The 25,236-nt window shown below is 42.3% G+C and overlaps 2 long non-coding RNA genes across 3 annotated transcripts; both read right to left on the reverse strand.

Moving 5' to 3' along the window:
* Window positions 1-7,145: 7,145 nt before the first annotated feature.
* Window positions 7,146-9,425, reverse strand: LOC127314737 (uncharacterized). 2 transcript variants are annotated; one of them, XR_007859837.2, is made up of 4 exons: window positions 9,179-9,425; window positions 8,351-8,408; window positions 7,936-7,964; window positions 7,146-7,806 (listed from the first exon to the last, which is right to left on the reverse strand). It is a non-coding gene; the product is annotated as an uncharacterized lncRNA (long non-coding RNA). The 2 variants fall into 2 exon arrangements; XR_011749091.1 differs by lacking the exon at window positions 7,936-7,964 and having other exon boundaries at window positions 7,146-7,762; window positions 9,179-9,422.
* A 2,914-nt stretch (window positions 9,426-12,339) lies between these two features.
* On the reverse strand, window positions 12,340-14,021 carry LOC139833337 (uncharacterized). Its single transcript, XR_011748899.1, has 3 exons — window positions 13,867-14,021; window positions 13,652-13,734; window positions 12,340-13,334 (listed from the first exon to the last, which is right to left on the reverse strand). It is a non-coding gene; the product is annotated as an uncharacterized lncRNA (long non-coding RNA).
* Between the last annotated feature and the right edge of the window lie 11,215 nt (window positions 14,022-25,236).

A 25,236-nucleotide genomic window follows, 5' to 3' on the forward strand; every position in this document is an offset into this window, starting at 1 on the left:
ATTAGCTTCCTCTCGTTGCCGGTGTAGGCGGTACAGTACAACTTCCGATCTGCGCTACTCGATCAACGAGTATAGATTCATCAATCTCATCGAGTTCTACTTTTCTTCCAGTCACTTCTTTAGTGAGAAATTCTTTCTCAAGAAAGGTTCCGTTCTTAGCAACAAAGATTTTGCCTTCGGATCTGTGATAGAAAGTGTACCCTATAGTTTCCTTAGGGTAACCTATGAAGACGCATTTCTCCGCTTTGGGTTCTAGCTTGTCCGGTTGTAACTTCTTTACATAGGCTTCGCAACCCCAAACTTTCAGAACGACAGCTTAGGTTTCTTATTAAACCATAATTCATACGGTGTCGTTTCTACGGATTTTGATGGTGCTCTATTTAAAGTGAATGCGGCTGTCTCTAATGCATAACTCCAAAATGATAACGGCAAATCAGTAAGAGACATCATACTACGAACCATATCTAAGAGAGTTCGATTACGACGTTCGGACACACCGTTTCGTTGAGGTGTTCCCGGCGGTGTCAATTGTGAAAGTATTCCGCATTTCTTTAAATGCATGCCAAACTCATAACTCAGATATTCACCTCCACGATCAGATCGTAGAAATTTGATCTTCTTGTTACGTTGATTTTCTACTTCACTTTGAAATTCTTTAAACTTCTCGAAAGTTTCGGATTTATGTTTCATGAAATAGATATACCCATATCTACTCAGATCATCTGTGAAGGTTAGAACATAACGATAACCACCGCCGCGATGCTACGCTCATTGGTCCACATACATCGGTATGTATGATTTCCAATAAGTCAGTAGCTCGCTCCATCATACCAGAAAATGGAGTCTTTGTCATTTTTCCCATTAGACATGCTTCGCATCTATCAAGTGACTCAAAGTCAAGTGATTCAAGTAATCCATCTGTATGGAGTTTCTTCATGCGTTTCACTCCAATATGACCAAGACGACAGTGCCACATATAAGTAGAATTATCATTAAGTTTAATTCGCTTAGCATCAATGTTATGTATGTGCGTATCACTACTATCGAGATCTAACAGAAATAAGCCATTCTTTTGTGGTGCTCGACCATAAAAGATATTATTCATAAAAATAGAACAACCATTATTCTCAGACTTGAATGAATAACCGTCTTGCATTAAACAAGATCCAGATATAATGTTCATGCTCAACGCAGGTACATAATAGCAATTATTTAGGCTTAAAACTAATCCCGAAGGTAGATGTAGAGGAAGTGTGCCGACTGCGATCACATTGACCTTGGATCCGTTTCCAACGCGCATCGTCACTTCATCTTTCAGCAGTTGTCGTTTATTCTTTAGTTCCTGTTTCGAGTTACAAATATGAGCAACCGAACCAGTATCAAATAACCACGTACAAGAACGACAACCAGTGAAATGAACAACTAAAACATGTAAATCAAATATACCTTCTTTCTTCTTCTTGACAAGGCCGCTCTTCGGATCAGCCGGATACTTGGAGCAATTACGCTTCCGGTGTCCCTTCTCCTTGCGATAATAGCACTCGGCATCGTGCTTAGGGCCGTTCTTAGGTTTCATAGGAGGCGTGGCAGCTTTCTTGCCACCCTTCTTGAATTTTCCCTTAGACTTGCCCCCTGTTTCTTGAAACCGGTGGTCTTGTTGACCATCAACACGTGGTGCTCTTTCTTGATCTCAATCTCAGCAGCTTTTAGCATGCCAAAAAGTTCAGGTAACTCCTTGTTCATGTTCGCATATTGTAGTTCATCACAAAGTTGTTGTAACTTGGTGGCAGTGATTGAAGGACACGATTAATCCCCAGTCTGTTAGGAATCACTATTCCCAAGTCACTGAGTTTCTTCGCATGCCCGGTCATGGCGAGCATGTGCTCACTAACGGAGCTGCCTTCTTCCATTATACAGCTGAAGAAATGTTTCGATGCTTCATAGCATTCCACGGCCGCATGAGTCTCGAATATAGCTTTCAGCTCATTCATCAACTCATGAGGATCATGGTGCTCAAAACGTTTTTGAAGATCGGATTCCAGACTGCACAGGATGGCACACTGAACTTGAGAGTACCGAGTTTTCCGAGTTGCGTAAACAGCTTTTACTTCATCGGATTCATCTTCTGCAGGAGGGTCACCTAGCGGTGCATCAAGCACAAATTGCAGATTTCCGCCAGAGAGGAAGATCCTCACATGACGGAACCAGTCGGTGAAGTTGCTACCGTTGCTCTTAAGTTTCTCTTTCTCTAGGAACTGATTAAAATTGATTGGGGACGCCATCTCTACAACATATATTTGCAATAGTTTAGACTAAGTTTATGACAAATTGAGTTCAAATTTTAATTCAACATAATTAAAAAACCTAAGTGAACTCCCACTCAAAACAATATCCCTCGCATTGTCTTAGTGATCACACGAACCAAATCCACCGCACCTAAACCCGATCATCACGAGAAAAGGTGTGATTTCAATGGCGAACACTCAAAGTGTTCATCATATCAACCATATGATTCATGCTCTACCTTTCGGTATCACGTGTTCCGAGACCATGTCTGTACATGCTAGGCTCGTCAAGGCCACCTTAGTATCCGCATGTGCAAAACTGTCTTGCACCCGTCATATGTACTTATTGAATCTATCACACCCGATCATCACGAGGTGCTTCGAAATGACAAGACTTGGCAACGGTGCTACTAAGGATGAACACTTTATTATCTTGAGATTTTAGTGAGGGATCATCTTATAATGCTACCGTCGCGATCTAAGCAAAATAAGATGCATAAAAAGGATTAACATCACATGCAGTTCATATGTGATATGATATGGCCCTTTTGTTCTTGCGCCTTTGATCTTCATCTCCAAAGCACGGATATGATCTCCATCATCTTCGGGCATGATCTCCATCATCGTCGGCGTAGCGTCAAGGTCAATGGCGCCGTCTTCATGATTGTCCTCCATGTAGCAACTATTACAACTACTTTGAAATACTACTCAACATGAAATTTAAAGACAACCATAAGGCTCCTGCCGGTTGCCACAATACAATAATGATCATCTCATACATATTCATCATCACATTATGGCCATATCACATCACCAAACCCTGCAAAAACAAGTTAGACGTCTCTAATTTGGTTTGCATATTTTACGTGGTTTAGGGTTTTCGAGAGAGATCTAATCTACCTACGAACATGAACCACAACGTTGATACTAATGTTTTCAATAGAAGAGTAAATTGAATCTTTACTATAGTAGGAGAGACAGACACCCGCAAAGCCTCTTATGCAATACAAGTTGCATGTCGAACGAGGAACAAGTCTCATGAACGCGGTCATGTAAAGTTAGTCCGAGCCGCTTCATCCCACTATGCCATAAAGATGCAAAGTACTCAAACTAAAGATAACAAGAGCATCAACGCCCACAAACCATTGTGTTCTACTCGTGCAACCATCTATGCATAGACACGGCTCGATACCACCGTAGGATAACGTTGCATAGAAAACAAAAATTTTCCTACGGCGAACACGCAATCCAAGCCAAGATGCAATCTAGAAGACGGTAGCAACGAGGGGGTATCGAGTCTCACCCTTGAAGAGATTCCAAAGCCTACAAGATGAGGCTCTTGTTGCTGCGGTAGACGATCACTTGCCGCTTGCAAAAGCGCGTAGAAGATCTTGATCACGATCGGTTCCGGCGCCACGAACGGGCAGCACCTCCGTACTCGGTCACACGTTCGGTTGTTGATGAAGACGACGTCCACCTCCCCGTTCCAGCGGGCAGCGGAAGTAGTAGCTCCTCTTGAATCCGACAGCACGACGGCGTGGTGTCGGTGGCGGTGTAGAAGTCCGGCGGAGCTTCGCTAAGCTACGCGGGCAATATGAAGTGGAGGAGCAAAGCTAGGGTTTGGGAGGGTGGCCGGCCACTCAAGGGGGCGGCCAAGCTATGGTCTTGGGGTGGCCGGCCCCCTCCCTTGGCCCCTCATTATATAGGTGGATCCCAAGTGTTGGTGTCCAAGTCTTCGAATAAGACCCGAAACCAAAACCTTCCATAGGAGGGGGAAACCTAGCCCAACTAGGACTCCCACCCAAAGGTGGGATTCCCACCTCCCATGTGGGGGGTGGCCGGCCCCCTATGGTGGAGTCCACTTGGGACTCCACCCCCACTAGGGCTGGCCGGCCATGGAGGTGGAGTCCCTTGTGGACTCCACCTTCCTTGGTGGTTTCTTCCGGACTTTTCTAGAACCTTCTAGAACCTTCCATAGAACCTTCCGCGACATTTTTATTTCACATAAAATGACATCCTATATATGAATCTTATTCTCCGGACCATTCCGGAACTCCTCGTGATGTCCGGGATCTCATCCGGGACTCCGAACAAATATTCGAACTCCATTCCATAATTCAAGTACTACCATTTCAACATCCAACTTTAAGTGTGTCACCCTACGGTTCGAGAACTATGTGGACATGGTTGAGTACTCACTCCGACCAATAACCAATAGCGGGATCTGGAGATCCATAATGGCTCCCACATATTCAACGATGACTTTAGTGATCGAATGAACCATTCACATACATTACCAATTCCCTTTGTCTCGCGATATTTTACTTGTCCGAGGTTTGATCTTCGGTATCACTCTATACCTTGTTCAACCTCGTCTCCTGACAAGTACTCTTTACTCGTACCGTGGTATGTGGTCTCTTATGAACTCATTCATATGCTTGCAAGACATTAGACGACATTCCACCGAGAGGGCCCAGAGTATATCTATCCGTCATCGGGATGGACAAATCCCACTGTTGATCCATATGCCTCAACTCATACTTTCCGGATACTTAATCCCACCTTTATAGCCACCCATTTACGCAGTGGTGTTTGGTGTAATCAAAGTACCTTTCCGGTATAAGTGATTTACATGATCTCATGGTCATAAGGACTAGGTAACTATGTATCGAAAGCTTATAGCAAATAACTTAATGACGAGATCTTATGCTACGCTTAATTGGGTGTGTCCATTACATCATTCACACAATGACATAACCTTGTTATTAATAACATCCAATGTTCATGATTATGAAACTAATCATCCATTAATCAACAAGCTAGTTTAAGAGGCATACTAGGGACTTCTTGTTTGTCTACATATCACACATGTACTAATGTTTCGGTTAATACAATTCTAGCATGATATATAAACATTTATCATAAACATAAAGATATAAATAATAACCACTTTATTATTGCCTCTAGGGCATATCTCCTTCAGCCTCCGCAATGGTGAGGCTGCCGTGTCCGAACCCGTTGGCGGTGAGAATGCTCTGGTGGCTAGTCATGACTGAGAGGTGGGCGCGATCTAGGGTTCGATGTGGTCACGAATGGTGTGGCCTCGCCGATAAAAGTGGTTTGCATTTTATATAGCAGCAGCAAGTGGGGGTGGTAGTGCGCAATAACGTCGGGCACAGGGCAAGCGGCATTACGCGACGCTTCGATGCGCTGCCTGGGGACACTGCCTCCCGGCTCGCTGGGAAAGATGCGTGGTCATTAGGCTGCTTGACAAGAGATAGGAGATGTGTTTAAACCCCGCGTCCAAACCATTGTGTCGATAACACGGCTAGCCCACCACTCGAGGCACAATATTTTTGTTACGCTAGAGCTCCCGCAGCATTCCATGTGTAATGGGATAGCCTTGGGACGTCGAACACCGTATTAAGCCATGCCAGATGCAAAAATGTTTTGAGACATGTGATTGGAACGGTCAAAGTTCGGCCCACCCTAAATCTCTTTGATGGATGATTTGGCGAGGGCAATTGGAGATGATCTTAGCCTACCTCTTCTGGAATAAATAAGAACATGCAAACCTTGCGCATATATAACTCAGGCAATTCGGGGGGAGTACACCAAGTTGGGATGAAAAACGCATGATGAGATTCCTCGAAAATGGAATGCATGATGAACCAGTGTTGTGGCACTCCTCTATTTTGGTCCAATGGTAGGTAGACAACAAATACGCAGGAAACTAAAGTGGCTGTGTGGGGTCAAAGGTAGACAGTGTCGTGAGTTGTCTACCGACGGGAATAGTCACACACTCACACGCACATAAAAAAGAGAAGAGGGAGCAAAACGATCCTGGTATATGGCGGAGTGCGATGTGATTCTGGGAATGGAAAATGGTAGGCTCATTGCGGTGATGTATGCAAGAGAGCCCGAGCATGACGCCATATTTCGAAATTAGTAATTACAGGAGTCATTGTTGATAGCTAAAACAAGACACATTATGAGCCGGATAGTATGTTGATAGTAACATTAATACAATATCCGAAAGTGGAGATAAGGGGGGTGTTGGTGCACCCGTGCAGGTACTGTTGAGAGCAGGCACTTCCATTTTTGCGAGATGCAGCAGGCGCATGTGCATGTCGTGTACTACAGACGTGTAATTGGAGTACCAGTATTAACTCTCTCTCTCTGGAGAGATACGAGTAGAAGGAAAAGTAGTACTCCCAGCAGCATGGACCTGAGACATTTTTATCTAGCAGCGTAACGTACTGGTAAAGTAAAAGGCAGTAAAAAAGTGAAGATGCCAGACAAGGCAGAAGTACAAACCACTAGATTTAGATGTGCGCCATCCCGTGAAACTCGTGCCGATGCAAACTCTGTATAACAACGCTAAAAATAATATTATTTTGTAGGTTTCACAAAACAAAGTTGATAGGACAAACTTAGGATAAAGCACACCAAATTATAAACATAGCAAACCTACAAAAGCATGTCATTGTGACAATATGGTCTTTAGAGGCTACATCGGAGTAAACATAAACCAGCTGCAAATGAGAACTTAAAATGAAAGAAACGGGAAGAATAGACGCTTAACTCATGTTTGATACTTAGTCGTTCGCTGCAAGGCAAATAAATGTTAAGGCTTACTCGTTCCAAAAGGAAATACATATTGTGGGATGCAGCTTACCGTCGCGGCTCACACCTTTCACACAAGTATAAGATTGTTAAAACACTATGCTAAGCACTCATACAAACCGAAGATAATTAGTCAATAAATAGACAGAGAGAGAATGTAGGGAAAATGTTACACATAGCGGCAACAGTTTATGTTCAGATCAAAATACACTGCTATTTCATACATAAGGTCTCTTCATACTTAAGAATACATGAGAACCTTCAGGTTCCTTCACTACGTTATATCCAAATCATCACAAAGCCCAGTTGGCAAAATGTATCCCGCACACATCAATTTATCTGTTCTTCTCATTCAGCTATCTTAGAAGATATTCACCATATTATTGCTTCTCTTCACAGGCTACAATAGTTGTCCCTCGGCTATCATTTAATGCATGTTACACACCATGATTCCATGGAACATCGGATCAAATAGTATATCATAATTTATCATAGTATTTGTAGTCTTGCCTTGCATACCCCAGCCTCAATTTTTGTATGTCCGATTCATGCAGTCTGTCTTCTTGACCTTGCATACCCCAACCGAAGTTGTGAACCACCTTTGAGGCATGCCACAAACTTGTTGTTGATGTGCAGGTCAGCAGATAACTTCTTCCAACTCTTACTCTTGGCGTTAAGAGAAGACTCTGGCTCTCCCGAGTGCCCTGGAAAGGTTACCTTCTTCCCCGTGGCAGCAGATTTTGGAGGCTCAACCAGCTCAACGCGAATTTCAAATGTCCTTTACACAAACCGGAGTGACTGCTCTTACAAAAATCTGAAGTCGACGGGACAGGAAAGAAGGCATCATGGATCTACACAAAAATATCATCTTATTTCCTTCGTACTCGATTAATTTCTGTAATAGGAGCAACATAAAGAGAAGGCAATATTATGATAGAGAACAGCAGGAAAAACGAACTGTAGCAGGTTGTGCTTAATACTTTCTCTATACTACATATACAAAAAAAAAATCTGATGTGATTACCTGGTTTCTGGAAGGGAACCAAATGCAACCTCAAAAATTTGATGCAGTGGGTTAATAATAATTTTATAATAAGTACTATAACATCGAGTGTACAAGTATATAGGGGAAAAGGAAAGCAAAATGGAATCAGACAGGGCAAAGCCAAGTATATAACTGAGTTCACTCTTTTTTTAACAAAGAAACAGTAATTCTGGCAAATCCAATACTAATAAGCCTCTTTGTTATCGTTTTGTATCTTTCTAACATCAAAGAAACGGTCTACAAATATTTTAAGCAATAATTAGTATTTATATTATAGAACTCTCGAGTCTTGATTGAGAAATGGAAACATCTGTAAAGGTTAATGGTGAAACAACATTCCTAAACAAACTGAATCAATGTGTGATCATGGTAGATAAAAAGTGTGTCACTTCACCTGAGTATGCTCCAATGTGATAGTCCTGACCTCCTGGCCATGTTCTACGCTGCCAATCCTGTATTGGACAGAAATTGGTTCTGCTTATGTGTGCAACGGAAACAATATAGAAAAGCATGGTATGATCATCTTTGCGCCAACTGATATGTTATGCCAACAATCTAAATCATGGTTAAATTCAGTCATATATTCACCACGGTTGGAACACTAAATCATGCTAATGTAGCGGCATGCCATCCTACCATATTAATGTTTATAAGCTTTAGCTTAATGAAATTGAATTAAATATGACTACTTGTTTACCAGCTTTGCTTCAAACTCCACCAGCTCATGCTACTATTTTCTATTTGCAAGCTTGACCATCGGATTAATCATATCGATGGAAATTTGTTCGTTGCACTAATGCAGCAGAATAGCATCTTCCATGCCTACTGTACCATGAGATCTAATCTATCTTTTGCCCGTTTTCATGGCATGCCCAATACCACAAAGTTAAAACATGGTACCTGTAGCCGCTGCTTGGAGTGATGTGAAGGAAAAAACATTTGCATTACGGCTGGTCTGCCAGTGGAGAGAAGGCCGTGATACATCCCAAATTGTTGAGAAGCTTCCTGAGAGAAACCTTATCACCTGGTGGAAACAGATTAAAAATTAGGGTTGATATTAGCAAGAAAACTGGACCTGCTGTCACATTATAAGAGCAAGAAAGTCACAACTACTGAATGTATTATGTGCATTAACAGACTATTCAAATATCTTAAATATTGTGAATCAGAATAATGTAGCTGGAACAAATTTAGAGGTGCTAATGCTTTTGACTTCATTTACCTTGAGTCACCTTTCCTCCTTGTATTTTGTACATAGGAGTAAACTTGGCTCCATAGACTCCAGCCAAATCATCACTGTAGTAGTCTAGTTTTGGAAGTTTAAAACTTGCCTTAGACAAAATATATCCATTGGCGGAGAGAAGGATCATCAGAACTTCCCTTAGAGCCAGCTCCTGGACACATTTGGACGATTTCGTGGATCTGCTGTACGACAAGAGCAAGATATAAACATTAATTTCGGTGCACAACATCTACTTGTAAGTTTACAATGATACAGAGAGAAAACTAAGAAAGGCCTTTAGTCCACTGCAGCAAACGAGCACAATAGATCTTGGCAAAAGGCTCTAGTGGAGGACGGAACCAAGGAATGAAAAACAAAACTATTATGGTTCTAGCATACAAATGTAGCCACATACCCAATAGAAAGCTCAGAAAGATGGTGGCACTCCCGAAGAACAAGGAAGAAATCTCCAACAAACCAATTAATTGTTTTCTTTCTAGCATTCTAACGTAAGCACATCATAACACAAAATAAGTTATTTCAGTTAACGACTAAAAGCTTTAGGTGATTTCAGTTAACTAATGACTAAAGCCATGCACTCCTAATTATAGAAATATATCAAAGTGCACACCTAAAGCTTTGTAGCATCTACAGTAGGGCATTCTCTCTTTCGTAAATTAAAAAAACATCTACATTAGGTAGAAAGGGATTCCCTATTTTTTCCAATGCATAAAAAAGCAACACATATGCATCTCACGCTGCAAGTAAATACAGAAGAGATGGTTGCGGAGCGCTAGAAAATACATGTAGTTGAGATCACAGTTCAAAGCTAATGTTTGAACAAAAACCAAAGTTTAAAGTACAATGACTTTCCAACTCACCAAGATTTAACAGGTCGGCCTACTGCACAATATGTTCATATTAAGCAATAATGGTAGATATATGATCTGGCTAGAGTAGCATGCACGCGAACATGGCAGCAACCATAACACTTAATACCAGAAAAAAGCGAAAGAGTCCATCAAATAAGAAACACTATGGTATGCCAAAAAATCTGTAGACAATAAGTACAACATATGATTGTGTTTACATATGTACAGAAAGATTATTCGGAGAACAACTGTAAAAATGTATACACCTAATAAAAATGGCATACACACTGCGAAAACTTCTAATGAGCATATACCAATTATACTTTGAATGTGGTGCTTCATGTACAGCGAGGTGCAGGAAAAAGTAAAATGGATCATAGGACACTAAAGTGATGAACCTTAGTACGCAGCATGTTTTCACCTCATGTTAATATTAAACTACATTTGTATCTCATTTATCATGTGACCCTGCCGCTCATAATAACCCTTCCAGCATATCATGAAAACATCAATATATATTGTAACATTACACAGGAGATTTGATTGTAATGGTACTAATAGAAGAATGGACAGTAGCATCATATATACATTAAGCAATATGAATGACCTTATAATTGGCCTATTTCAAACCTTTGCTTACTCGGAGAACAAGATTTCACCCCAATCTTCCACTTAAAACTCTTGACTCATTCAAGTAAAAAGTGAAATAGTGAGTAGTTAGCACAATCAACACCTAGAAAATAAATCCATGCTAACAATCTGGGCTGAATAACACCTAGAGTAACCAAGGGCACCACAGCCTTGCCAAGGTGAGGATAAACGCCTGGCGGTGGTGCCGGCTGCTCCTTCCAATGGAGCAGGCTGGTGCTCCTCCATACAATGGCGACAATCCTCTAATCCCAAAGGTTGCATCAGACCATCGAGAGCAAAACACATCGGAGATCTCATCCCCGTCGATGTGGCTCTGTCCTAATGTTGGCTGCATGGCTAGGCCATCGTTGATGCAGGACTAAAATGCTGGACACCCACAATAATTTGCGCAAGTTACTAAAAATGCACCCATTGAATTTAAATAATAGCTTTAGTGTCTAAGAACTACACAATAATTCTTTCACTACAACCCAATCAAATAATAAATAGGTATTTGTGGAAGGGGACCATGTTACTCACTGGGATACACTTGACAAACCAAAATATGAGCCGAGGACAAGTATAATAATTTCAGTTTATGTCCAATCCAGTAATCCGTGTGTCATGTAAGGCGTATTTTTCTGAACCTATGAACAATTTCATACATGCTCAACTAACTTGAGAAATAAAAACATATCAGTGGTAAATGATAATGATAACCCAATTACAAACCTGATCAATGTTCATTTGAATTGCAGCGCAAAAACCTTTCTCTTCCGATCCTGAAACAATGCATTTAGAATTGAAAATTGGAAGAAAGAAATATAAAAGAAATTCTTGAGGTAGAGCACATGACAAAAATAATTATAAAAAAATCTTGAGTAAAAGGAAGTACACATAGAAAAAACAAATTAAGGCAAGTAACTGGAATGGGATAGTGCAAATGTTTGTACTTCAGAACATGATAGAAGAAGTTCATCGAGAGTAGACATAACATAGATTTTTCAAGCTCTTTCATGATATATAAACAAGATCTTTAGATGAACACAACTATATAATGCAGGTTTTGGCTAGAGTCGAGGTAGACTGCCATGTGCTTCTTGTCCTCCATGTCCTTGAAATCTCCCAACGTGTTGAGCAAAAAGTAAGCAATGAATCAATTCAATTCATGCTGCATGAATTCATCTAGATCCAACAGGGGATTAGAGAAAAAAGGATTTACCTTCAGTTGTCACCTCATGTGGATTACCGACACGCTCCTCCTAGCGACAAGACAGCGTGTGGCGGCAGCTCAAGGAACAGACGGCGCTACTTCTGCGGGCCGCCGTTCCGCCGATGGGCTCCAGATGAGCTCGACGTCGTGGTGCAGCAGGCTGTGCTCCTCCTGCCGGAAAGAATGACAAATTATTACCTAGCACTTTGGGCCGGTGCATATCGTGTATGGAGAAATCTAGGCATGCCTCTAAGCTTAACGGCGTGAGGAGACACTGTTATTACCTAACACTGGAAGGAACTCCAGCTTGTCTTTGCATTTAAAATTTAACTTTTAAGGCAACCTATATTGAGGAGTAAGCAAAGAAGAGGGAGGAAGGTTTTTGAGGAATGGAAGACTAACATGTTACAACAACGGAGGCCGGACATGATTCATTTTGCTCTTACAACAATAAGCACTCCACAATCATTCCTTACTATGAAACCACGCCCACCAGAATGTGATGTTTCATGAAAACCCCAGCCACCTGAGGTTCATGTACTCGTTAACACGGTAGAACAAGAAATCTATCACATCAAAGAGCACAGATAGATTGTCTTAAAATAAAAATAAAATCCATTTACATGAACTACTATTAATTAAAATTAAGTGATCTTAAAATAAATTGGGATTACCTGAGAAAGAGACACGGGTGCACCAGCTGGTAGGGATTACCTGAGAAAGAGACCACAGCTGATTGTTGTTTGAAGACCGAGAACCTGGCTGAGTCGTGAGCGTACTTCCAGTGTTCATGACTCCACTTATGCTACTGTATAAATACACTAACCAAACTTTTATTCCTTTACAACTCATCTACCTATGAGCATACACTCCAGCATTCATTTTCTTTAAGAAAATCCTTCCAAGATATCTACACGGTGGCCTAAAATATGAGAAACTCGTGATTTTCTCGTAAGTATAAATCTGAGATGCAAGAAATCCATGACACCCAATTGGTTCAGCTGAACTTTCGTTATTTGCGATAATACTCAACTGAAGATTGTGTGTATGGGCATGCATAGTTGAAAAGTGAGAAAATAATGAACAGATCCTTGGATACCCAATAGAAAAGAACACGTAATGGTATTTTTCCTTACCCATTCAAAATATTCTCTCATTCTCTCACCCACACATCAGACACCACACAAACAAGCATGTTAACACTTTTATTCAGATAACTTTTACCTAGTTTGCTTCAGGGTGTCAAACTCCATTTCTTGTGGTGATGGTCTGAGCTATGGTGTGCTCCAGCGATGGTGACCCTCTTGCATGCCTCTTGCTGCTCACCTCCAACTCGACCCTGAGCTTCCTGCCGCCGCCAATGGATGCCCCTGGACTCCTCCTTCCTCCCAACTCCTAGAGCTTCTTGGTACACATGAATACTCTTAACACCTGCAACTGACTGCAATTATATCATGTTGATTTTCAGTTACATAGCTAAAGAGCGCAAAAACATAGAGAAAAACTGCATAAGAATAAAGAAGAGTGCAAAGAAGAAGACCGCGGGCTATTTATGATCCATGGGAAAGAATATCTGATCGTGAAGTAAATGAAGAACTTTTTTTTTCTATATACAGGGTCCAGAACACAATGTATATATGGTGGTGCCATATATGGACAACCAAAATGGTAATAGTGCATTTGGCCCCAAATAGCTCATATATTCAGTTTGATGTTTAAGAAAGGAAATAGCAATTAATTAGTGAGGAAATAGCTCACCTACTACCTTCATCTTCCTCCAACAATTAATATGATAATATAAGCAAATTGTAATACCTATGTGTGTATCAAGGGCTGAATACCTGGTAAGCACAACATGAATAATCTCAACATATTCATTATCACAAAATCTCAATATTACAATAAAAATGGTAAGGATCTATACGTGCAAATAGATGCCATGAGATTATCCATCACATAGACATGTATCATACCTAGTAGTAAATCCAACTAAAATGGTCAGCCTAGTCTGGTCGCTTCTCACCATACACACAAACTGCACAGAGAAATTAATCTTTGGCAAATAATATCCAGTCTCAGCAGCTCCGTTTCTCCAGCATACTAATCTGCAAAAAAGGGGGAATGTTGATATGTTTGTAAAGCTTTCTCTATACAATAAATACTCGTAAAGCAAGTACAACATGTCATTTCTTTAGTTTCTAGCATAAATAAATAAAGTAACACTGCAATTTATTTACATTCAACTGTTAAGCACCAAACAAAAGTGCCCATATAGTGCCATCAGTTAATTCTCAGAACTGTACCCTACAACCATGTAACCTGTAGGTGACAAAAGATTATTCAATTGGCAAAAAATTCAGGAAAATAAGAAATGTATAACACAAAAGGCTCAACAGGTGACCTACTATTTGACTTGCTATTATTGACCGGATATTATTCTTTCCCTGCTAACTTCTAGCTGCATCAAGGATATTGCTTTGCTGTTGTCCGTGACCTATGATATCAATGGTGAACCAAGAGAATATCAGCAAAATTATGTTATCATAATGGGGTGACACTATGTAACCTAGTAGAATCAGGATGTGAAAATGAATTTGATCTGTCAAAATTTATGTTCTTCATGGAATTCTTCTATTGTTATGAATGATCTGTGAACAAGATCTAATTAAGTTCAATATTTTTTCCTCTAGGTCTGGGCTCACCTCTAGCTGCTGATGCCGCCATTTTGCACGGTAGTGGCCCTGGTGCTGGAGGTGTTGCACTGGTTGCGAGGGCAGCACCTGCAAAAGTAGGATTAAACTTAGGAAGGTAAAGTAAGTAGTTATACAGATCATCGAAAATAGCTAACTAAAATATTAAGCTTTGTACCAAGTACAGTTTACACGCCAGGGTAACGATAAATTCGTAAATCAGCACCCATGAGATAAAATAGCATCTGGTAGCTATCTAGGATTCTAGGCTAACCTGGACAGCGTATAGATTATACACAAAAATAAGCATCAGACATCTGAACTTTTAAATAATTATATTATAAATGAGATAAATGAATAAAAGAGTTATATTTCCAGAGTTGCGAGCAAATCCATCAGATGCTTCCATAAACCTGAATTTCCTTATTTACACTAAATTAATTCAGATACAAAATGTGCATCTCCATATCTCACTGAGCTAATGCTACGTGGAAAGATCATTAATTACTACATAAAAGATAAATTACTAATGGTTAAGTTTCAAATAAAGAGGCTATAAACTCGAGCTATATGATAACAAAAACAAAATGAAATCTCACATAGAAGAGGTGAAAAAAACAAGAGAAATTACCTACTATATTCAGTGTCGTCGTGCGCTACTTTGGTTCTCATGGAAGTTCATTGCATCCTTGTTGCCGCTTTTTTTCTTGTAATCCCGCGGCAAAAAGGCATAGTATTTCTCTCAACACCAGATCACCTGCAAGATAGGCTGCTCCTAATTAACCAAGCGGCCTCAGTTGAAAATAAACAGAATCATGAAGTGGCATGTCATCCACATCTATACTCACGTACAAACTGTTTATTAGAATAAAAAAGTTATACTACCATTTTTCAATTGCATGAATGCCATATATATGTATTGATGGCTTTCGTCCAAAATGCTCAATCAGAGGAACCACTGTCTGAACTACTCCAAAACACAGAAGAACCAAGTAGCCAAATACGTAATTTCTGTCAAGGACTGCTTTACAAATTAAGTAGTGGGTTCTTAAATTTTAGCACAAATACTAATATCAAAAGGCAAGCACAAACTCGGTTCTGTTCACAATAGAGAAAAAGAGAAAACACCTTTTTCTTGGTGAGGCATCGATCTGGACAGTGAGAGGACACCCTTGTTAGCTAACATCCCCTCCTCATCAGTTTCCTGTAGCTAGCGCCCTTGTGCATAAGACAAAGGGGAGAAACGAGAGTGAAAGCTGAGAGAGGGAGAGAGGAAGAGACACACACACATAGAGAGAGAGGAGGACATGAGATGGGGAGAAGGAGAGATGATACGAGGGAGTGAGGGCCAGGAAGGACATACCTCGGATGAGCCCGGCTGCTGCCTGTCTTTGTGGAGCCAGGGATGGCGGCGGCTGGCGGCCTCCCGTGCTCCTTCCCATTGGACGGCCACAAAGGGAAGGTGCTGGGTGGAGGTCGCCCGCGCTGCCCTCCCACGCCATCCCTGCGGGGACCAGTCCCGCCGCTCCTTGCCCGTGTCGATGGCCCCTGCCCGAGGTCGGCCGGCGAACGCACGCGAGCTAGCGGCAGGGCTGGGGGCGCGAGGCGACGGCGACGGCGGGGCTGAGGGGCGGCAGGGTTGTGGAACGAGACGAGGAGGCGGCGGGGCTGCGGCGTGCGAGGAGAGAGCAGGGTCGAGCGGGAGAGGAAGGGGCAGCCGCCATTGGGGGAGAGGCGTGCGGGGATTTGGAGGAGGACGGGCACAGCCGATTGGGCAAAGGCGGCTAGGGTTTCCCTCCGTCGATCTCGCTTTTATATGGCAGACAATGAAAGGTCGAAAATATCCCTGCGGGTGGAGACCTCAAAATGGAGGGATAGGATTCATCACCAGACAAGATCCAACGGCTGAGAGACTGAAATCGTTGTGAAGCCCCCTATGGGGGGCATCGTTTATACCTTTAGATGTGGGATCTGACCTGTAGGTTTCTTCCCTTTGGTCATGCTGTTTGAGCACATCGTGCACTTTCACTCTTTTGGTAAAATTGTGCACCATAGTTTACGACGAAACTGCAATTTCATTTTCTTTTTGATAACCACGCAGTAGATTGGCAAACCGGTGCTTTGAGGCTCACGGTATCTCCAGCGGTCTAAACTATTTCAAAGTCTCTCCCAGCGGCCCAATTCATTTTTTTGCCACCATCAACGACGGGTGCTGGCAATTAGCTAGCATCAGGAACGGATTCAGGACTTGTACTTTGCGTGTTCATATTTTGACCAATACGTGTTTTTTACTAGTTTAAGCCGTGAGATATGCCCAACGAAAAGCATATATACACATGCAATCAATGGATAAAATATAATACTCCGTAGAAGATTTTTTGGGTGTTCAACTGTACACCCATGACCTAAGCCGGATTTGTCGCTGGGCATCTACAGCAGCCTGGATGACATGGCGCACACCCGCTAACCGGAGGATTATGTAGAATCGCAAGAGGGAGATGTTTGGGGGGAAACCTCGCACATGTAACATACGTGGGGACGTGGGGTTCCGGTTAATATAGACTCATGGCCAATTAGGGTTAGGTTACATAGTTGTACAATGCCTAATATATGTGCAATCTAAACTAACATATATACATGCTAACACCCCTCGCAGTCGCAGCGGGAGATTCTCGTACGCAGAGATTGGACCGAAAATCAAAGAACAGCTGACTCGGTAGTCCCTTCATCATGATATCCGCGAACTGAAGAGAGGTGTGTACATGCAACACCCGGACTTCGCCAAGACACACCTTCTCGCGAACGAAATGAATGTCAATCTCAATGTGCTTGGTACGACGATGCTGCACTGGGTTGGTAGACATGTACATAGCGGAGACATTGTCACAATAGACAAGTGTGACGGAGCTGAGAAGTCGATGAAGTTCCTAGAGGAGTTGGCGTAGCCAACAACATTCAGCAACAACGTGAGCAACATCACTGTATTCAGCTTCCGCACTAGAGCGTGAGACGGTTGTCTGTCGCTTGGAGGACCAAGAAATCAGACTGTCACCATAGTAGACAGTAACCAGGAGTAGAGCGCCGAGAATCGAGACACCCAGCCCAATCAGTATCAGAGTAAGCCATCAATGTACGCGATGAAGAGGCACGGTGATGTGGGCATTACCCTTCGGATAACTAGTATTCTACTACCTCTTACGACCTAGCCATGGGCCCATGAAGACACTCGACGACCAGGTGGGCCGTAGCGTCGGTTCCGAAGAAGGTTTCTTGAAGCACAAGGCAAGAAGATGAAGAATACAAGGAAAGTTTAGATCTAAAGCTCTCTGTAACCTAGTCGTACCCGGATTGACCTCTTGAGACCTGGCACCCAATATAATGGCCAGGAGAGGGGCTGCCGAGGGACACACGCAATCATAGTAATCATAGCCACCGCAAGTCTAGAGCTAGGTCATTACAGAACTTAGTATCTCGACGAGATCACAGCCGAAACCTTCGGCACCCCATTGTAATTCGATATTTTCATAATCAAGATCAGACAGGTAGGACGTGAGGGTTTTACCTCATCGAGGGCCCCGAACCTGGGTAAATCGCTCTCCCCGCTTGTTTGATAACCGATGTCTCGTGTCAGCCTACAGGATTCCATCTACCCTAAGCCCCATATGGAGGGCATTGCCGAGGAGTACCCTCGACAATTAGCGCTGTCAGTGGGAACCTTGTCGGCACAAGGCATGTCATCGGCAGTTCCAGTTACGTCTGCAGCGTTCATGCTGGAATCACCAACGCCACCAAGTCCAAGATATTCGGTTCGTTGTGGATCCTTTGAGTACACACCGCGCACTGAGGTATCGCATCCAATCTCCACGGAGTCGCGCGACAACATGGATACAACTTTCGGTGGTGTCCACTTCATCATCGACTCCAGAGGATTTCTTCGCCTTCCTAGTTGAAGCACGCCCCAAGAACTTCGGTTCCAGATGATATCGCGCCAGCAACAGCTTTGGTGGTCCTGCCTGGGAGTATTGGAGAGGGCAGCCGAAGCAGTTTCTAAAGGAGATATGCCCTAGAGGCAATAATAAAGTGGTTATTATTTATATCTTTATGTTTATGATAAATGTTTATATATCATGCTATAATTGTATTAACCGAAGCATTAGTACATGTGTGATATGTAGACAAACAAAGAGTCCCTAGTATGCCTCTTAACTAGCTTGTTGATTAATAGATGATTAGTTTCATAATCATGAACATTGGATCTTATTAATAACAAGGTTATATCATTGTATGAATGATGTAATGGACACACCTAATTAAGCGTAGCATAAGATCTCGTCATTAAGTTATTTGCTATAAGCTTTTGATACATAGTTACCTAGTCCTTATGACCATGAGATCATATAAATCACTTATACCGGCAAGGTACTTTGATTACACCAAGCGCCACTGCGTAAATGGGTGGTTATAAAAGTGGGATTAAGTATCCGGAAAGTATGAGTTGAGGCATATGGATCAACAGTGGGATTTGTCCATCCCGATGACGGATAGATATACTCCGGGCCCTCTCGGTGGAATGTTGTCTAATGTCTTGCAAGCATATGAATAAGTTCATAAGAGACCACATACCACGGTACGAGTAAAGAGTACTTGTCAGGAGACGAGGTTGAACAAGGTATAGAGTGATACCGAAGATCAAACCTCGGACAAGTAAAATATCGCGTGACAAAGGGAATTGGTATCGTATGTGAATGGTTCATTCGATCACTAAAGTCATCGTTGAATATGTGGGAGCCATTATGGATCTCCAGATCCCGCTATTGGTTATTGGTCGGAGTGAGTACTCAACCATGTCCGCATAGTTCACGAACCCTAGGGTGACACACTTAAAGTTGGATGTTGAAATGGTAGTACTTGAATATGGAATGGAGTTCGAATATTTGTTCGGAGTCCCAGATAAGATCCCGGACATCACGAGGAGTTCCGGAATGGTCCGGAGAATAAGATTCATATATAGGATGTCATTTTATGTGATTTAAAATGATGCGGAAGGTTCTATGGAAGGTTCTAGAAGGTTCTAGAAAAGTCCGGAAGAAACCACCAAGGAAGGTGGAGTCCCGGAAGGACTCCACCTCCATGGCCGGCCAACCCTAGAGGGGGAGGAGTCCCAAGTGGACTGCCCCAAGGGGGGCCGGCCACCCCCTCCATGGAAGGTGGAACTCCCACCTCTAGTGGGAGTCCTAGCTTGGGTAGGTTTCCCTATCATATGGAAGGTTTTGGGTTCGGGTCTTATTCGGAGACTTGTAGTCCAACCCTTGGGGCTTCCACCTATATAATGAGGGACAAGGAGAGGGGGCCGGCCACCCCAAGACCACAACCTGGCCGCCCCCCTTGAGTGGCCGGCCACCCCTCTCCCCAAACCCTAGCGGCCTCTCTCCTCCACCACATCCCGCACGCTTAAGCGAAGCTCCACCGGATTTCTCCACCACCACCGACACCACGCCATCGTGCTGTCGGATTCAAGAGGAGCTACTACTTCCGCTGCCCGCTGGAACGGGGAGGTGGACGTCGTCTTCATCAACAACCGAACGTGTGACCGAGTACGGAGGTGCTGCCCGTTCGTGGCGCCGGAGGGATCGTGATCAAGATCTTCTACGCGCTTTTGCAAGCGGCAAGTGAACGTCTACCGCAGCAACAAGAGCCTCATCTTGTAGGCTTTGGAATCTCTTCAAGGGTGAGACTCGATAAACCCCTCGTTGCTACCGTCTTCTAGATTGCATCTTGGCTTGGATTGCGTGTTTGCGGTAGGAAAATTTTTGTTTTCTATGCAACATTATCCTACAGTGGTATCAGAGCCGTGTCTATGCATAGATGGTTGCACGAGTAGAACACAATGGTTTTGTGGGCGTTGATGCTCTTGTTATCTTTAGTTTGAGTACTTTACATCTTTGTGGCATAGTGGGATGAAGCGGCTCGGACTAACTTTACATGACCGCGTTCATGAGACTTGTTCCTCGTTCGACATGCAACTTGTATTGCATAAGAGGCTTTGCGGGTGTCTGTCTCTCCTACTATAGTGAAGATTCAATTTACTCTTCTATTGAAAACATTAGTATCAACGTTGTGGTTCATGTTCGTAGGTAGATTAGATCTCTCTCGAAAACCCTAAACCACGTAAAATATGCAAACCAAATTAGAGACGTCTAACTTGTTTTTGCAGGGTTTGGTGATGTGATATGGCCATAATGTGATGATGAATATATATGAGATGATCATTATTGTATTGTGGCAACCGGCAGGAGCCTTATGGTTGTCTTTAAATTTCATGTTGAGTAGTATTTCAAAGTAGTTGTAATAGTTGCTACATGGAGGACAATCATGAAGACGGCGCCATTGACCTTGACGCTACGCCGACGATGATGGAGATCATGCCCGAAGATGATGGAGATCATGTCCGTGCTTTGGAGATGAAGATCAAAGGCGCAAAGACAAAAGAGCCATATCATATCACATATGAACTGCATGTGATGTTAATCTTTTTATGCATCTTATTTTGCTTAGATCGCGACGGTAGCATTATAAGATGATCCCTCACTAAAATCTCAAGATAATAAAGTGTTCATCCTTAGTAGCACCGTTACCAAGTCTTGTCGGTTCGAAGCATCTCGTGATGATCGGGTGTGATAGAATCAACAAGTACATACAACGGGTGCAAGACAGTTTTGCACATGCGGATACTAAGGTGGCCTTGACGAGCCTAGCATGTACAGACATGGTCTCGGAACACGTGATACCGAAAGGTAGAGCATGAATCATATGGTTGATATGATGAACACTTTGAGTGTTCGCCATTGAAATCACACCTTGTCTCGTGATGATCGGACTTAGGTGCGGTGGATTTGGTTCGTGTGATCACTAAGACAATGCGGGGGATATTGTTTTGAGTGGGAGTTCACCTAGATTTTTAATTATGTTGAATTAAAATTTGAACTCAATTTGTCATAAACTTAGTCTAAACTTTTGCAAATATATGTTGTAGAGATGGCGTCCCCAATCAATTTTAACCAGTTCCTAGAGAAAGAAAAACTTAAGAGCAACGGTAGCAACTTCACCGACTGGTTCCGTCATGTGAGGATCTTCCTCTCTGGCGGAAATCTGCAATATGTGCTTGATGCACCGCTAGGTGACCCTCCTGCAGAAACTGAAACCGATGAAGTAAAAGCTATTTACGAGACTCGGAAAACTCGGTACTCTCAAGTTCAGTGTGCCATCCTGTGCAGTCTGGAATCCGATCTTCAAAAACGTTTTGAGCACCACGATCCTCATGAGTTGATGAAAGAGCTGAAAGCTATTTTTGAGACTCATGCGGCCGTGGAGTGCTATGAAGCATCGAAACATTTCTTCAGCTGTATGATGGAAGAAGGCAGCTCCGTTAGTGAGCACATGCTCGCCATGACCGGGCATGCGAAGAAACTCAGTGACTTGGAAATAGTGATTCCTAACAGACTGGGGATTAATCGTGTCCTTCAATCACTGCCACCAAGTTACAAGAACTTTGTGATGAACTACAATATGCAGAACATGAACAAGGAGTTACCTGAACTCTTTGGCATGCTAAAAGCTGCTGAGATTGAGATCAAGAAAGAGCACCAAGTGTTGATGGTCAACAAGACCACCAGTTTCAAGAAACAGGGCAAGTCTAAGGGAAAATTCAAGAAGGGTGGCAAGAAAGCTGCCACGCCTCCTATGAAACCTAAGAACGGCCCTAAGCCTGATGCTGAGTGCTATTACTGCAAGGAGAAGGGACACTGGAAGCATAATTGCTCCAAGTATCTGGCTGATCTGAAGAGCGGCCTTGTCAAGAAGAAGAAAGAAGGTATATATGATATACATGTTATAGATGTTTATCTCACTGGTTCTCGTTCTAGTACCTGGGTATTTGATACTGGTTCGGTTGCTCATATTTGTAACACGAAACAGGAACTAAAGAATAAATGAAGACTACTGAAAGATGAAGTGACGATGCGCGTTGGAAACGGATCCAAGGTCAATGTGATCGCTGTCGGCACACTTCCTCTACATCTACCTTCGGGATTAGTTTTAAGCCTAAATAATTGTTATTTTGTACCTGCGTTGAGCATGAACATTATATCTGGATCTTGTTTAATGCAAGACGATTATTCATTCAAGTCTGAGAATAATGGTTGTTCTATTTTTATGAATAATATCTTTTATGGCCGAGCACCACAAAAGATGGCTTATTTCTGTTAGATCTCGATAGTAGTGATACGCATATACATAACGTTGATGCTAAGCGAATTAAATTGAATGATAATTCTACTTATATGTGGCACTGTCGTCTTGGTCATATTGGAGTGAAACGCATGAAGAAACTCCATACTGATGGATTACTTGAATCACTTGACTTTGAGTCACTTGATAGATGCGAAGCATGTCTAATGGGTAAAATGACTAAGACTCCATTTTCTGGTATGATGGAGCGAGCTACTGACTTATTGGAAATCATACATACCGATGTGTGCGGACCAATGAGCGTAGCATCGCGCGGTGGTTATCGTTATGTTCTAACCTTCACAGATGATCTGAGTAGATATGGGTATATCTATTTCATGAAACATAAATCCAAAACTTTCGAGAAGTTTAAGGAATTTCAAAGTGAAGTAGAAAATCAACGTAACAAGAAGATTAAATTTTTACGATCTGATCGTGGAGGTGAATATCTGAGTTATGAGTTTGGCATGCATTTAAAGAAATGCGGAATACTTTCACAATTGACACCGTCGGGAACACCACAACGAAACGGTGTGTCCGAACGTCGTAATCGAACTCTCTTAGATATGGTTCGTTATATGATGTCTCTTACTGATTTGCCGTTATCATTTTGGAGTTATGCATTAGAGACAGCCGCATTCACTTTAAATAGAGCACCATCAAAATCCGTAGAAACGACACCGTATGAATTATGGTTTAATAAGAAACCTAAGCTGTCGTTCCTGAAAGTTTGGGGTTGCGAAGCCTATGTAAAGAAGTTACAACCGGACAAGCTAGAACCCAAAGGGGAGAAATGCATCTTCATAGGATACCCTAAGGAAACTATAGGGTACACTTTCTATCACAAATCCGAAGGCAAAATCTTTGTTGCTAAGAACGGAACCTTTCTTGAGAAAGAATTTCTCACTAAAGAAGTGACTGGAAGAAAAGTAGAACTCGATGAGATTGATGAATCTATACTCGTTGATCGAGTAGCGCTTGATCTGGAAATTGTACTGCACCGCCTACACCGGCAACGAGAGGAAGCTAATGATAATGATCATGAAACTTCGAACGAGGAAACTACTGAACCTCGCAGATCGACAAGGGAACGTGCCACTCCTGATTGGTATGATCCTTGTCTAAATGTCATGATTGTGGATAACAATGATGAGGACCCTGCGACGTATGAAGAAGCGATGATGAGCCCAGATTCCAACAAATGGCAAGAAGCCATCAAATCCGAAATGGGATCCATGTATGATAACAAAGTATGGACTTTGGTAGACTTACCTGATAGCCGAAAGGCTGTCGAGAATAAATGGATCTTCAAGAGAAAAACAGATGCTGATGGTAATATTACTGTCTATAAAGCTCGACTTGTCGCAAAGGGTTTCCGACAAATTCAAGGAGTTGACTATGATGAGACTTTCTCACCTGTAGCGAAGCTAAAATCTGTGAGGATTTTGTTAGCAATAGCTGCATTTTTCGATTATGAGATTTGGCAGATGGATGTCAAAACGGCGTTCCTTAATGGAGACATTGAGGAAGAGTTGTATATGGTACAACCCAAAGGTTTTGTCGATCCTAAAAATGCTGACAAAGTATGCAAACTTCAGCGTTCAATCTATGGACTGAAGCAAGCATCAAGAAGTTGGAACCGACACTTTGATAAGGTGATCAAAGACTTCGGGTTTATACAGTGTCATGGAGAGGCCTGTATTTACAAGAAAGTGAGTGGGAGCTCTGTAGCATTCCTGATATTATATGTAGATGACATATTATTGATCGGGAATGATATAGAACTATTAAGCAGTGTTAAAGGTTATTTGAATAATAGTTTTTCAATGAAAGACCTTGGTGAAGCATCGTATATATTAGGCATCAAGATTTATAGAGATAGATCAAGACGCCTAATAGAGCTATCACAGAGTACATATCTGGACAAGATTCTAAAGAAGTTTAGAATGGACGAAAGTAAGAAAGGGTTCTTACCTATGTTACTGTGCAAGGTTTTGAGTAAGACTCAAGGACCGCTACTACGAGAAGAAAGAGAAAGGATGAGTAATATACCCTATGCCTCGGCAGTAGGATCTATCATGTATGCCATGCTATGTACTAGACCGGATATAGCACATGCTGTTAGTTTGACTAGCAGATATCAAAGTGATCCAGGAATGGAACACTGGACAGCGGTCAAGAATATCCTGAAGTACTTGAAAAGAACTAAGGATATGTTTCTTTGTTATGGAGGTGACCAAGAGCTCGTTGTAAGTGGTTACACCGATGCAAGTTGGAACACTGATCCTGATGACTCTAAGTCACACTGGGTACGTGTTTATATTGAATGGTGCTGCAGTAAGTGGGCAAGCTCGAAGCGGTGCACGG

The sequence above is a fragment of the Lolium perenne genome, chromosome 7, assembly GCF_019359855.2.
Source record: "Lolium perenne isolate Kyuss_39 chromosome 7, Kyuss_2.0, whole genome shotgun sequence".
In the NCBI taxonomy this organism is placed as follows: domain Eukaryota; kingdom Viridiplantae; phylum Streptophyta; class Magnoliopsida; order Poales; family Poaceae; genus Lolium; species Lolium perenne.